Below are 16,368 nucleotides of genomic sequence, written 5' to 3'. Positions count from 1 at the left end.
GCTTGCACTCCTCCTCTTTCAAAAATAAATAAAAAAGAACAGAACTGTTCATATTATCATCATGTTCAAGTTGCACATGTACTAGAATTGCCACATTAACAAATCTATGCATTTTTTAAGCTACAATAAAAAATTCTTCACTGGTTTTTTTGCTCTGTGGGTTGGATTTCTGTATTCAGAATTTCCTGACTATGTCAAACTACGGTCATTCAAACTTGGCATCAAAATAACAGGGTTANCCTTGCTCACGCTGTCTCTCTCTATCTCCTAAAAATAAATTAAAAAAAAAAATCACTGGAAGGGTGCCTGGTTGGCTCAGTCTGTAGAGCATGCAACTCTTGATCTCAGGGTTATGGGTTTAAGCCTCACCTTGGGCCTAGAGCTTACTTTAAAAAAAAAAAAAAACAAAAAACCACTGGATTGTTATTTTCCTAATTTAGCGAACTATTTGCTAAATTAAAAACAAGCTTGATTTTTAAAAAGTTATACAAATAAATAAATGCTTACATTTCCCATGTTTTTATACACTTTTCAGATTTTAGTTGACAAACTAAACTTAAAGTTATATATGTTGTAATGTGTATCTGGTACACAGGTCACACCATACATGATTTGTCATGTAAACTTAACAAATCCAAATGGGTCAACATCCTGCTCCTTGAGATGAGGCCAATAATACACACTTTGAGGTCACGACAAAGCCAAACTGCTGTGGAAGTTTCTCAGTGTTTACTCTCAATTTCTGTACTTAATTTCTCATGAATCAGAAACAGGTTGTGGGCAACCAGGGTTCATGGGCTACAGTCTGAGTAGCACTTTATTGTACTGTTCTCTCTACTTTTCTGCATTTACTTGTTTTCTATCTCTGCCTAACAAATCACCACAAGCTCAGTGGCTTAAAACAACATACTTTAATTATCTCACTGTTTCCATGGGTTAGGAGTCTGGGAATGCTTAGCTGGACCCTCTGCTCAGGGTCTCACAAAGCAACAGTAAAGTATCAACTGGGTGGGATTCCCATCTAGTGGCCCAGCCTGGGAAGACTGTGCTTCCGAGCTCACTCAGGTTGCCAGAAGTTCAGTTCTTTGCAGTGGTAGAACTGAGGTCTGTGCTTCTATGGGCTGCCACTCTCCAAAGGCAGTTCCAGCATGGCTGTTGGCTTTGTTAGGGCCAGCAGGAGAGAGGTCTTATTGCTTTGAGTTTCTTTTAAAAATCTTGCCTGATGGGGCACCTGGGTGGCTCAGTTGGTTAAGCATCCAACTTCAGCTCAGGTCATGATCTCACGGCTCGTTGGTTCAAGCCTCGTGTCAGGCTCTGTGCTGACAGCTAGCTCAGAGCCTAGAGTCTGCTTCTGATTCTATATCTCCCTCTCTCTCTCTGACCCTCCCCTGCTCACACTGTCTCTCTCTCTCTCAGAAGCAAATAAAAAACAATTTAAAAAAATTTTTGCCTGATTAAGTCATGCCCATTCAGGTGAATCTCCCTTTCATTAACTTAAGGTCAATTCATTAGGAACCTTAACGACATTTGCAAAATCTCTTCACCTTTACCATATAATGAAACCTAGTCATGGCCATAATATTAGGAGGTGGTGATCATGGAACTGCTTTAGAATTTTGCCTCCAGGGTATGTTTTAAAATTTCCTTAATAATAATAAAATAANTTTTTGCCTGATTAAGTCATGCCCATTCAGGTGAATCTCCCTTTCATTAACTTAAGGTCAATTCATTAGGAACCTTAACGACATTTGCAAAATCTCTTCACCTTTACCATATAATGAAACCTAGTCATGGCCATAATATTAGGAGGTGGTGATCATGGAACTGCTTTAGAATTTTGCCTACAGGGTATGTTTTAAAATTTCCTTAATAATAATAAAATAAAGTATAGGGGAGCCTGGGTGGCTCAGTCGGTTGAGCATCTGACTTTGGCTTGGGTTATGATCTTGAAGTTTGTGGGTTTGAGCCCCGCATTGGGCTCTGTGCTGACAGCTCAGAGTCTGGAACCTGCTTCAGATTCTGTGTCTCCCTCTCTCTCTGCTCCTCCCCTGCTCACGCCCTCTCTCTCTCTCTCTCAAAAATAAATACACATTAAAAAAATATATACATATGCAATTGCATCAAAAAGAATAAGATACCTAGAAATAAATTTAACCAAGGAGGTGAAGGACTTTTATGCTGAAAACTATGAGACATTGATGAAAGAAATTAAGAAGACACAAAGAAATGGAAAGACATTATGTGCTCATTGATTAGAAGAATTGATATTGTTAAAAAACCCATATTAAAACAATCTACAGATTCACTACAGTTGCTATCAAAATTCCAATGGTATTTTTCATAGAAATAGAACATCCTAAAATTTTATGGAACCATAAAAGACCCCAAATAGCCAAAGCAATTTTAAGAACAAGGCTAAAGCATCACATATCCTAATTTCATACTATATTACGAAGCTATAATAATCAAAGCAATATGATACTGGCCAAAAAAACCGAACACGTAGTTCACTCGAAAACAATAGAAAGCTCAGAGATAAATCCAAGTATATATAATCAATTAACTTATAACATAGGAGCCAAGAATATACAATGGACAAAGGACAGTCTCCTCAGTAAATGGTGTTGTGAAACTGGGCAGTCACATGTAAAAAGGAAGTAACTGGAACACTATCTGACACCATACATACAAATCAACTCAAAATGGTCTGAAGACTTGAAAATAATACCAGGAGCCACGAAACTCCTAGAAGAAAACACAGGTTGTAAAATCCTTGACATTAGTCTTGGCGATGAGTTTTTGGATTGGACACCCAAGCAAAGGCAACAAAAGCAAAAATTAGTAAGTGGGACCATGTCAAACTAAAATGCTTCTGCACAGCAAAGGAAACCATCAACAAAATGAAAAGGCAACATTCTCCCAACAGAATGGGAGAAAATACTTGCAAATCATTTATCTGATAAAAGGTTAACATCTAAAATATATAAAGAACTCACACAACTCAATAGCAATTAAAACAAAACAAAACAATTTGATTTAAAAATGGGCAGAGGACGGGGCACCTGGGTGGCTCAGTCAGTTGGGCATCTGACTTCCACTCAGGTCATGATCTCATGGTTCATGGGTTCAAGCCCCGCGTTGGGCTCTCCTGGCAGCTAGCTCAGAGCCTGGAACCTGCTTCAGATTCTGTATCTTCCTCTCTCTCTGACCCTCCCCTGCTCACGCTTTCTCTCTCTCAGAAATAAATAAAAAAACATTTAAAGTTTAAAAAAATAAAATAAAATAAAAACGGGCAGAGGAACTGAATAGACAGTTTTCAAAAAAAAAAAAAAAGTACATAAATGGCCAACAGGTACCGAAAAAAGTGCTCAACATCACTCATCACTAGAGAGATGCTGATCAAAACCAAATGAAATACCACCTCACCCCCGTTAGAGTGGCTATCATCAAAAAGACAAGAGATAACAAGTGTTGGTGAGGATGTGGAGAAAAGAGATCTCTGGTGCACTGTTGGTGGGGATGTTAATTTGTGCAGCCACTGTGGAAAACTATGATCCAGCAATGCCACCTCTTATATTTGTATAAGAAAAATGAACATATCTTTAAAATAGGCGTGCCTGGCTGGCTCAGTCAGTAGAACATGCAACTCTTGATCTCAGGGTTGTAAATTCAAGCCCCACATTGGGTGTAGAGATTACTTTTTTTTTTTTAAATGTACAACTTTCAACAGCATCTCTTTTTTTTTAAATTTTTTAACATGTTTTCTCTTTATTTCTGAGAGAGAGAGACAGCATAAGCAGGTGAGGGTCAGAGAGAGAGGGAGACAAAGAATCTGAAACAGGTTCAAGGCTCTGAGCTGACTGTCAGCACAGAACCCGAAGCAGGGCTCGACCCAGGAACCGCGAGATCATGACCTAAGCTGATGTCGGATGCTTAACCAACTGAGCCACCTAGGTGCCCCAAGATTACTTTTTTAAAAAATCTTTAAAATAAAATTAAGAAAAAGCAGCCTTTGCAGAAGTAGTAGAACGACAGTATCACATGGACTTCTCTCTCATCACATTGGCACTAGAGAGTCTGATTGCCGGGGGGACACATAGTCTTTGATGACTCAGGTTTTTATGGAATGAAATGATCAATGCTGAGGGGCATGATGAGGCTGATGGTGGATTTGCTTCCAGGGAAGCAATGGTCCTGCCGTCTGTTGGTCAGTGGCTCCGGTGCTATTAGTGGGGCTTTCGATTACAGCTCCAAAAGGCTGTCTTTGCCCTTATCTTATCAACATTGTCAGCAAAACTTTGGTGGTTATTCAATTTTCCAACAAAATAGAGCTGGGAAGAAGAGACAACATGATAGACAACAGAGTGAAGATTTAGAATTATCTTGTGAGTCAGGAATGTCAAATTAACACTAAAAAAGGTTAATTTGCAAAAGGACGAAGGTCAGGTTTTACACAGACATTCTCCAAATCACTAATAAATTGTGAGTGTGGGGACTCCTGAAAGAAATCCTGTGGAAAAAAAGACCTGGTGATCTCAGTCAATGCCAGCCCTGATGTCAACCAAAAGTTTGATGTGGCAGTGAAAATGGTGAGTCCAACCGGGTTTACATCCATCCTCCCCAGAGAGCAGGGAGTTAAGGCTGCACTGCCTGCCCCATGGACCACCATGTATGGGTGTCATTCTTGAGTGCCTCCTCCCTGGCCTCGCAGTGCCTAGTCTTCTCCCTCCTCCCTCCCTGTCAGCCAGCTCCATCATGGTATGTGCAGGACCACTTTCATATCCATACCCCCAACCTTGAGCAGCTCCTAACTGCCTATCAAATCACATGCAAACTTTGGCTTGACAGTCATAGCTCTCTGTATCTGGGCCACCTTTTCTTTCCACTATTCTTCTCCCTACACTCTCCTATATGTTTCAACCAAATTTGAGATCTCTCCATTCCCTGAATATATTTCTCCCATCCCCTCAAAGGGTGCCATCTCTCTCCATAGTTTTCCAGCTGCACCTGCTGAAAATTCCAGTCCTTCCTGCCCCTTACCTTAACACCCCCCCCTCCACCTCCAATTTCCTACCCACAAAACTCCATGTTTCTATTCTCCTCTTATGGATATATGTATTTTTTCTGTCTAATTTGTGAGTGTTGAGATTTCTGGGTAAAGTTCTGGTGTTCATTTGGTGGAATTAGGCATAGGGAGTGTCCCAGAAATGCCTGTATCATGCTTCTCCTCCTCCCTTCTCCTCACGGGGCCCCAAACTGAGGAACCTGTGTGTAAAGAACATTAGTGGAATGAGAATAAACTGCCACAACTAAATTTGAACCAGTGCCCTTGATCCACAAAGTAGAACCCACTAGGACAATTAAATTGGAATAGGCAGCTTTGGCTTGACATCAAAGTGAGACTCTTACTCTTTTCACCTCCACCTCTAGCGCAGAGAGAGAGAGAGAGAGAGAGAGAGAGAGAGAGAGAGGCAGAAGCACTGAGAGAGACAGAGAGGGCCCAAGTGGGCACTGAGTCCAGTCACCAGAGTAGATACTGAAAGTAGAAACAGCAGGTAGCTAGTCAAATACAAGGCTCCAAGTCTTACCATGGTATAAAACAGGAAAGTGGAAAGCATACCACAAGTGAGTGATGATCTTTTTTAAAAAAGATTTTATTTTTAAATAATCTCTACACCCAATGTAGGGCTCAAGCTCACAACCTCGAGATCAAAAGTCACACCTCTACTGACTGAGCCAGCCAGGCACCCCTGGAAGGTGGTCTTTTAAGGCTCAGCCACCTAGTTCTCCAGTAAAATATGGCCTATTGACTACTCTGGAACCCAACCACAGGTGCAATGTCCCCCATAGAGGGTGACTGGGGTTGGGTAGAAAGACAGGCATGGAGAGAGGTACAGGATTAGTCTATTCCCAACTAGAAACTGCTGAAGAACAGGGCTATTGTTGTGTACATGTATAAATTATCTATTTATAATGTCCAATTCCTAGAGGATACCTGCTACATGGTACTCAATAAATTTTGTACAACTGAATTTGCAATTTTCATTTTAAAACTAGTATTCACAAGTTTGAGTCAGCCAGGGATATGGTATCCAGAATGGAGAGAAGTCTAAGAAGTATATAATATGAGCAACAGTTGCAGGATTTGGGTCATTTCTAGGGGTGAGGGGGGGCTTTTTCTATATTACATAAACAAGGTCGAATAAGGACTAATGATGGTTGAGCTACAGGGACGTGGCTTAGGTCTCTAATAATGTCAGGAAGATGCTTCCAGCAATCAGCCCTTCAAACAGAGGGAAGGGCTGCCTTGAGAGGCTGCCTGAGCTTAGAGCAACACAAAGGAGATTCTGGCATTGAGTCGGGAATTAGACTCAAGAGCTTCCAAATCTGAGTCTATGAAAAAGGACTTCATGTGGGATTTGAAAGAGAGATAAGAGAATGATTTAGCCAAACATTTTAAAACCAGATTTACATTTTTAGAATCCCATTTTTTTAAAAAAGGAATCCTATTTCTTTTCTCTTTATCTGCCCCACAGATAATGTAGTTCAAAGACACTTGTGCCCCACGTGTTTAATTATGTTGTATTATCACTGGGTCTGTGGAGTCAAATATAATCAGTCTCTGGGAATATTGGGTTTTTGCACCATTATGTCCTGAAATCATTTGTATCCAGGCTTAAATGGATTAAAATCAACATCCTTTTTCTCTGAAAGTTCAAGGTTATCTATTACTTTGAAGTTGGTAACTAGCTTTATTTATAGGGACACAGCTGGCATTTGACTGAAAAATTGCTACACCAGGGTTGACTGTAGGCTTCAGACAAAGGCCAGATTTTACTTAAATTTATACTTTTTTCTAACAAAGGATTTGTTACAAAATTAACAAATCTGAAACTGTTCAGGGCAAACAATAGCCTGTATATGTTTAAACATATGAATTAATAAGAGCTACCATCTGAAGCCCCAGAGAAAGTCAGCTATTTGCAGTTTTACAACTGGGTGATTGCTCTTTTAATTAATGTGATGAACTTGTGAATTTAGTCCATTTAATTATAGAGGAAATAGCTGCATTTTGTTTATTGCATATTTGGTATGATTAAAAATTTACTGGAGAAAAATCATCCATGAAAGGTATTTTAACATTTTTCTAAATGCCTTAATGACATTTGGTGAAAAAAAACACAATGAGGAACTATATTTTGTAACTAATATTGAGTGATTTTTCTTTATTACCAGCTGACTAGATTTGGTCAGAATCAGCCTGTTGTAAATCAGCAGTTGCTGCCACAATTCACCAAAATAAAACAAATGATAGATTGTTTATTCACTTGAGCCCCTTCTATTAGTCATTTGCTACAATTTTATTTATTTCATTGTAAAGCTTTTTCTGTCATATAAATGTCAGTAATTTCTCTTACTATTTCATATTAATTTGTCAAACCAAGCTTATAGAATGCCATAAACTTGTTCTGCCAGAGATTTGGTGGGGGCAGGGCAAACCAACTCAACATAACCAGTACCATGGATCAACTATCAAATTCAATTGTTTTTTTGAGAGAGAGTGAGAGAGAGAGAGAGAAAGAAAGATAGCGTGCACGAGCTGGGGAGAGAAGCAANAGACAGATTGAGAGACAGAATCTCAAGCAGGCTCAATGCTCAGAGCAGAGCCCAATGCAGGGCTTGATCTCACGACCCTGGGAACACGACCTGAGCCAAAAGCAAAAGTCAGACGCTCAACTTGCTGAGCCACCCAGGCACCCCTAAAGGTCAATTTTTTTTAAGTTTATTGTGCACCTTCCATGTGACAGGCACCATCTCAGGCTGATGGTATTGGATAAGCAGTATAGACCAGATTTCCAGCTCTGGGAACTCACAGCCTGATTGTCAAAGCATATGTGTCAAGGAGCCACAGTGTTAACAATACAAGGTAGATAGAGATGGTGGAATACAGGAAGGGCATGAAACCAGCAAACACAAGCAAAAACAGTGAATGAGGTATCTTTTTTAGAGATGTTTTGACACTGGGGTCCTTCACCAAGTTTAATTAAGAGTAGTATAATGTGTTTAGATCCCTTTTTATTTTAAAATGTGAAAAAATATATAAATTGGTTAATTTTATGTGTCAATAGAATGCCCAGGTATTCTGTTAAAAATTTTCCTGGGTGTGTGAGGGTGTTTCTGGATGAGATTAGCATTTGAATTAGGCTGAGTAACCCCAATTGCCCTCCCCAATATGGGTAGGTCTCATCTAATTCCATTAAGGCCTGGATGGAGCAAAAAGACTGAGTAATGGAGAATTCACTCTCTCTCTACATGTCTGAGTTGGGATCCGGACTTTTGCCTTTGGATTCAGACTTGGACTGGAAGTTACAAGGTGCACCATCGTCTCTCCTGCTTCAGACTCAGATGCAGCCTCCATAATCACATTAGCCAATTCCTTACAATAAATTTCTTTACATAATACTCTGTTGGTTCTATAGAGGAACACTGACTAATACAACATAACCTGGTCAACCTGTGAATATCCATTAGTTTCCAGGAGAAATGATGTGGTTCTGCCTCCCTGGAAGGTTTCTCAACTCAAACAAGTTGAACTGATACTAACATATTCCTTTCATTGACCCAGTGAGCCTGGATATTATTTAGAATGTGCTGGTCATTTTCTAGTTACGTGCAGACTAATTCATTTCTCTCCCAAAGACTCCAGAGCAGTCTCCTTTCTCCTGTGACTTTCACCTTCAGAAATGAATATTGTAACCCGAAGAAGAGAGAACAAAAGTGACCTCTGGGACAGTGTTTCTCAAACTGAGGTGCTCAGATCACCCATGGCTCTGTTAAGACAGTGGATTTCTGGGTCCCTTCAGATGCTCCTAGGAACCCTGTGGGAGTAGAGGGACCCCAGGGACCCCTGTGCAGCTGGAGCAGGTCACACAACATGCCCTGACAACCATTTTCATTGCTGCCTTTTACAATTAGTTCTGGCAACACGTTTCAAAATGCACCATTGTTTTGTTTTGTGTGGTCTTCGACTAAGAACCAAATCTAGTTTCTGCAGCCCTGTCAGTTGTCACAGGCACCTGACACATCCTGCTGTGTGCCGTGGAGTAGCTTTGGAGAAAGAGATCATTTTGTCCTCCTCTTTTTCAACCCTTACCCTAGGCCTTTTCTGTTTGAAAAAAAATCAGAGATGGGTCAAATCTGTATTTTTAGGGAATCTTTTTCTAGCTGTGTTAGGGCAGTAGTTGGTGATCTGGTGACAGAAGAATTCCCTGATCCGTAAAATAAGCTGTGTCCAAATGTTCCTGCAGTAAAATTGTGCCCTCCCATAAGACTCTTAGCCCAGACAGGGTCCTGTGGGGACCCCTCAGTATGGTAGCAAGACTGCTCAAATGATCCTGGGAGAGGCTCCATGCATTGGGACTCCTCAAGACTACCCCACTCCATCCTTGCAACCTGAGGCATGTGTCTTCTCTTCCTCAACCTGGAGAAGGCAGTTTGTAGATTGAGATATTTACACCTCACTATCCAACTGCCCCAGTAAAATGCCTAAATGGGTTGGGATGAATTTCTCATATAAAGTTCATAATTTAACTTGCTGATCTTTTTCCTTCTAGGGGAAGGAACTTCAACCCAAATGCCCATCATCTAATGAATAAATAAGCAAAATATGGTATATCTAATAATGAAATATTATTTGGCCATAACAAGGAATGGATGAACCTGAAAACATTATGCTAAATGAAAGCAGTCTCAAAACATACTTGAGGGGCGCCTGGGTGGCTTAGTCGGTTAAGCGTCCAACTTCGGCTCAGGTCATGATCTCATGGTCCGTGGGTTCAAGCCCCACGTCGGGCTCTGTGCTGACAGCTAGCTCAGAGCCTAGCACTTGTTTCAGATTCTGTATCTCCCTCTCTCTCTGACCCTCCCCTGCTCATGCTGTCTCTCTCTCTCTCTCTCTCAGAAATAAATAAAACATTTAAAAAAACCATTCTTTAAAGGCCTCATGGAACCAAAGTGACAATACATCTGTACCCAAATGGTAAATCCACAGTGAGGGTCTAGAGAAAGAAATTCTGAAGTATGACTCAGTAATCTGGTCTTGCACTTTGGCCCTGACATTTACTAGCTTTATGGCTTTAGTCAAGACTCAAACTTCTCTAAACATAAATTTTGTCATCAGTAAAATTAGGATAACAGTGTCTTCATTTGTGAGGATTGAATGAAACCATGTGTTCAACACTATGGTAGTTTGTTATAAAAATGGGTCTCCAATCATTTCTTGTATCTATACCCTTGGTGGTCCCCTCCCACACTGATTCTGGGATTAGTCACATGACTTCCTTTGACTGATGACGCATTAGTAAACATAAATTGAGCAGAGGCTTAAAACATACTGTGCCTTCTCATACCACTCAAATTTACCATGTAAAGAGGCCTGCACTAGCTTGCTGGAGATATGCAGCTTAGCAGTCATCCAGCCCAGCCACCAGCCATGTGAGTGAGGCCATATTAGACCATCCTATCCTGATAAAGCTGCCAGGTGACCATAGCCATATAAGAGACTCCACATGCAGAAGAACCAACCAACTGAGCTCAGCCCAAATTACTGATCCACATATTAAAGACCACTAGAAACACACCTGTAGTCAAACAAAGTTAGCTTTGTTTAATGTGCTGAAGAAAGGGAGAAAATACACCAAAAGAACCAGGAAGGGAAAATTGGGAGGGCCTTATTATAGGACTTGGGTGTCTGCTGGGTGATTTCATGAAGCAGAGGCAGAGGTTTTCATCAAGTGCTGTCAGAAAGTAGGGGCAACTTGGTGACTGGATCTCTTGATAATTTTTATCTACGAAGCAGGAGGATTAAAGTGGGATGAAAGCTGTCAGGGTAAATTCATATTCCCTAAAAGACGGAGATGTTTAGTTATTTTTCAGTTGCAGGATGTCCTTGTCTCTGTATAGTTGCAGGCATGATCACAAGATAGTCTTGTCTCTGTCTTATTCCATCATGGTCAAAGGATGGCCTTGTCTGAATATTTGTTTATATGCCATGAAAATTGCTTGTGTACATTTAAGACTACCTACCAGCTGGACTATCGTTAGGACTAACTTCCAGCTGTTGGTTCTTGGTGCCACTTTTCACTTTCTTATACACAGAATCACTGGCAAGTAACATGGTTGTTTGAAGCTTCTAAGTTTTGGAGTGATTTTTAATGCAGCAATAGACAACTGATATGAGCTATTTGTAACAGTTAAAGTGCTGAGCAGGCTTTCTGATTCCTTCTGAGGTTATATGTATAGAAAGCCCCAACTTCATATGAGTCCACATGGAGGAGATAAGCAGAATGTGGGGAGTTGACCAGGACCTGCTGAGAACAAGGGACAGGTAGGGACCACAGAGGTCTGTACCAGGAGGCCACAAACATCCAGCAGACAGGGCCTATCTATCCCTTTCTCGAGTCTGGCTCTGCCTCTTTCAGATGCTGCTTTCCAGGACCAGACCATAATGCTCTATCTTCCTTTCCCAGCCCTTCCCAATCCAGGACCCACTCCTGGCCCAAAGAGTCAAGTATAGGTTCTCCAGGACCTCTTCTCTGTTAACGTTTTTGACAGGCATATGACAACCTCTGATGATTTGTGCATGAATAATCTATTCTGTTCACACAGCCTCTTGTGGTTTCAGCCATCATAAATAAGAGAAGAGCCTATTTATTTTTGGTAGAAGGATATACCTGCCCTTGCTCTGGGTACAGGAGGTGCTGACCCATTTCAAGCAGATGTGATTGGGGAGTAATAATTCTTGGTTATAGTTTCACCCCTTGAATGACCAATAACCCAAGAATGAACTCGTATGCTTTTCAACCAGGTGCTTTTAGCTGAAATCACCATGGGCCAGAACCTGGCCATAAATCTCCTGAGGATAGGTCATGCATCTTGCAGTTATTTCTTCTCTAGCCAAAACCTTCAGTGATGTGCAGGGAAGAGAGAAGGACAGTAAATCTTATTTGCCTCTTACAAATACTCTATGGGCTGTTCCTTAGTGACAGTTTAAAAATTGACTCAAACCTGACCAACTTCTGGGAGGTATTCTTTCATTCAACCACAACAGTATGTTTTTCCATTCACCCTCAAAGCCAAAGGCAATCCCTTTATCAGAGTCTGTCAAAGTCAGGTGCAGAAAGATATACATGACTGAAAAGTAAGCACTCATACTGGTTTCATGAAAAGGAAGAGTAAACCCCAGTGGGAACAATGGGACATTTGTCTTGATTCAATAGGTTCTTGAAAGAAAATGAGAATCACTTGATTTATTTGAGGGTTTGAGTTAATTGTATTTTATGTGAAAATTTGTTATTCCCACCACAGGGGACTCTTGAATTTCAATAGATCTCTACTTCCTTCTGACTCTGTCAAACCAGCCAAAAGCCAAACACAGGATAATTACAAGTCAGAGTATCACTTCAACCACAATAAACGGGATCATCTATTCCTGGCTGTATAGTTTGTCAGACAATGTCGATGTTAAGATAGGAATGGAATCCATACTTTGAAACCACAATCACTTAGCGAAGTATTTCCACCCTTGATGAAAAATCCACTGGCCGGATTCCTGGCTCTGTCCCCCTCTGGCTACCACATAAGCATTTTGTATCTAAGTGTCGTTGTTTGTTTTTGTAGAATTGTAAGAGGAATGAGCAAAATAATACAAAATTTCTTTCAAAAATATGAACTGATAAACCTATTCTCTGATAAATTTTATAAATTTATTTAATTTGTTATTCCACGACATCTCACTATCATCACAATGGCAGCAGCTAAAACACATCCTTTCCACAAGTAACAAAAATAACTTGTGAACTCCCTAGTGATAGGAGCCATTCCAACTCTTCTGTATATTCATTGCAACACATATCCCCCAAGGAAACATCCCCGGGATATGCTTGTTAAATAGCTAGATGGGATACTCAGTGTATAGGTGAATGGATGAGTGGGTACGTTGATGGATGGATGGATGGATGGATGGATGGATGGATGGATGGATGGATGGATGCAGGGTCAAGATGGTATGTAACAGTATGGATATTCAAGTCATCAAAATATTAAAATAATTCCACATCAATTGGTGAAAGGCCCTTTCCCTGAGCTCCTCAAGAGCCTCCTGCTGTCCTGGCTGCTTTGAATCCTCCTCTTCCTCCCAGAAATCCATCAGTCTTTTCCACAATCGGCAATTGAAGAGTTGTCATCTGGCACAGCATTCCGTGCTGACAGACAATCTAAGTGGTTGATGCCAGTGAAATATTTTGAATTCTATCTTCCTTGGATGGGTGACAACCATTTCATTATTGGGCTAGGTTTAAGCTATTAGCCCTGGGATAAGGTTCTTAATAAATCCTATGAATGAGATTTAAATTTATTGTATTTCCTAGCTCAAAGCATAAAACTACTTCACAATATTATATCATAACCTGAAGTCTTTTTTTCTTTCGATAACTTGAGGTCTTTTAAGGCTTTAATTTTGTTGTTGAGTTCCACCACACTCCAAAATTTCCAAATAATGATTTGCCATATGTGGGTTGGGGCTTTTCCCTCAAAAAGTTACTTATTATATTAACTCACTTTTTAAATAGCATGGGTTTTGGGGGGAAATACCTGCTGACCAATCATAAAAATCATGATCAATGGGTACATCTGGAATAATCCTTCATTAAACCTTGGGAGAATTTGTGACAACAGTGTATCGGCCTTACCAACCAGAGCTCATTGTCCATCTTGTTTTGAAAGAGGAGGTGTTGGTCTCACACAGGCCCTTCTCCAGCCACATTGCTGATATCCACTTTCCCTCAGTTCCCTGTGACAGTCTTTGGGCAGTAATGCCCCCATACCCAACGCACACATACTTACCAATGATAAATAATAATTTCCAGGGGGTGCCTTGGTGGTTAAGTCAGTTAAGTGTCTGACTCTTGATTTTAGCTCAGGTCATGACCTCAAGGTTCATGAGTTTGAGCCCCATGTTGGGCTCTGCGCCAACAGCTCAGAGACTGCTTGGGATTCTCTCTCTCCGTCTCTCTGCCCCTCCCCCAATCACGCTCATACACGTATGTGAGCATGCACACACACATGCACACTCTCTCTCAAAATAAATAAATATTTAATAATGATAATAATAATTTCCAGGAACAAAACAGTGTAACACTAGGAAGGGAATACATGTTTTCTGTAGGCCCTTCACTATCATGTCAGGTACTAGCTGACCCTTCGGCCCATCTTCCTCTTTCAGACCATGCCAGGGTCTGAAGAGGTTTTTACTCATCCCTTATCAAATAGCTGAGAGCATCAGTTTACAGACTCTAGGGCACCGTCTTCCCTTGAGCCAGATTAGAATTTTGGGGAAGGTAGTTCCCTCTCCCTTCAAGGACTCAGAAGCAGAAGAACTACCCCTGAGCATTAGTCTCAAGGTTGGAGGGCAGGAAGTAGGCTCTTTTTGTCGCAGTTTATCTCTTTCTGCTGCGTGTCACATTCTTAAAAGCATAGAATACATCATCTACTATTTGGAAAAGTTCTATCAAAGGGAAGTTGCTCTTAGAAACATACCAGTTAGCATTCAGAATGTGTACCATAAGAAAGACTTTACACAGCCAGGCCATTCAATGAAATGGATCAGTCACTCTTGCGGTTTGAGAAAGGGAAAACATAGTGGCTGTCACTCTTCAACAGAGAGTATATTGAATGATATTTTATAATTAGCTCCCACTCCTCTGACACAAAGAATAAAAGAACTGAAATATCTCAGTATCTTCCATCAAAGCATCAGAAAGAAGCATTGCAGTAATATCAGGACAGCCACCTTCAACAGCACCTACCAAATTTTAAGTGGAGATTTTCTACTGCCAACATCGTTTTCCATCCCCTTCCACTAGAGAACTGCTGAATTCCCCCTTCAAATGTAACATTCCTTTTTTTTTTTTTTGACAAAGCATAATAATGATAGTGTCAAATAGTAACACATTAGAAGAAATAAATATAATATAGAAGAGAGAAGTCTTCAGTATTTGCTGAATGTACCAACCACATGGGTCTCCAGGGTTACAGGGTTGATTTGCATCAGACTCCTGCTCTTCCCCATCCCCCATCCCTTTCTGGGCTCCCTGGAGCCCCTGGCTTACAAAGTTCTCATCCCAGCAAATGGCATTTGAAGTTCTCATGCAGGATTCTCCTCACACTCCCATCTCCAGCTGTCGGGGCCTGACTGAATGCATCTGTGTGCTTCCAGGTACAGCTCCTGCTTGGCGAACAGAAGCCTTGAGCTGTGACCTCACCAGGAAGGATTTGCAGCCAGTGGGTGGTTGTGGGCATCTGGGAGTAAGAACTATTGTCTATAGATGTTTATCTGATTCCCCTTGACAGAGCTGACAATCTGGGGGAAGGAGGTGCTGGGTCCACAGTCCAAGTGGAGAGTCTGATGGCTGCTGCTCAGGGCTTTACTCACTAACACATAACTTCTATAATCATAACAAATATGGAATTTTTAAAAGAAAGAAATGAGCTCTGGCCTCCTCACTTCTGAATAGAGGAACAGAGGAACGAAAGCCTCTTTCCTTTGTCTAGGCAAGATGGTTCAAAAAGCACACGGTGAGAGGTGCTCAGTTGGTTGAGCATCTGACTATTGATTTTGGCTCAGGTCATGATGCCAGGGTTCTGGGAGTAAGCTCTGTGGCAGACTCCATGCTGAGCATGGGGCCTTCTTAAAATATTTTCTCTCTCTCTCTCTCCCTCTCTGCCTCTCTTCCCCACTTGTGTCTACTCTCTCTCTCTAAAAAAATAAATTAAAAAATAAACATTAAAAAAAAGGACATAGTGAGAGTGGCACTCTGTCCAGGAAAGCAGAAATCCCTCTAGGTCTCAGGATAGAGAAATGTAATACAAGGAATTTGTTGATCAAGTGACAGGAGCACAGGGGAATTCAACAGGAGGCAGTGGACAAAGCAGAAATTAGGCCTAGCAGGAAGCTACCAACACACCAGGGCCCACAACATAGCAGGATCAGGGGTTGTGGCCACAGCCAAAGCCAGGTCTTCCTGTAGGTGCTGAGACTGTGGTGAGATGGTCCAGTGGGAGCTGGGACCACAAGGTGGGGCCATGTGGCAGAACTGGGGCCATGAAGAAATGCAGCCACTATTGAGATGCAAGAGCAGAGAGAGAGAGGAAAGCACCAGGGAGTCTCCCGTCCTCCCTCCACTGTCTGCGAGTCCTCCAATTATTGACCATGCTTACCAAAGGCCATTGGTAAAGGAACTGGGGAAATGTGGGTCTTTGTGATCAGAGGAGCACAAGAAGGGCTGGGATGGATTTGAGGCACACTGGACA

Source organism: Crocuta crocuta, unplaced genomic scaffold, assembly GCF_008692635.1.
Source record: "Crocuta crocuta isolate KB4526 unplaced genomic scaffold, BGI_CrCroc_1.0 scaffold231, whole genome shotgun sequence".
Lineage (NCBI taxonomy): Eukaryota > Metazoa > Chordata > Mammalia > Carnivora > Hyaenidae > Crocuta > Crocuta crocuta.
This window is presented reverse-complemented; position numbering follows the sequence as displayed.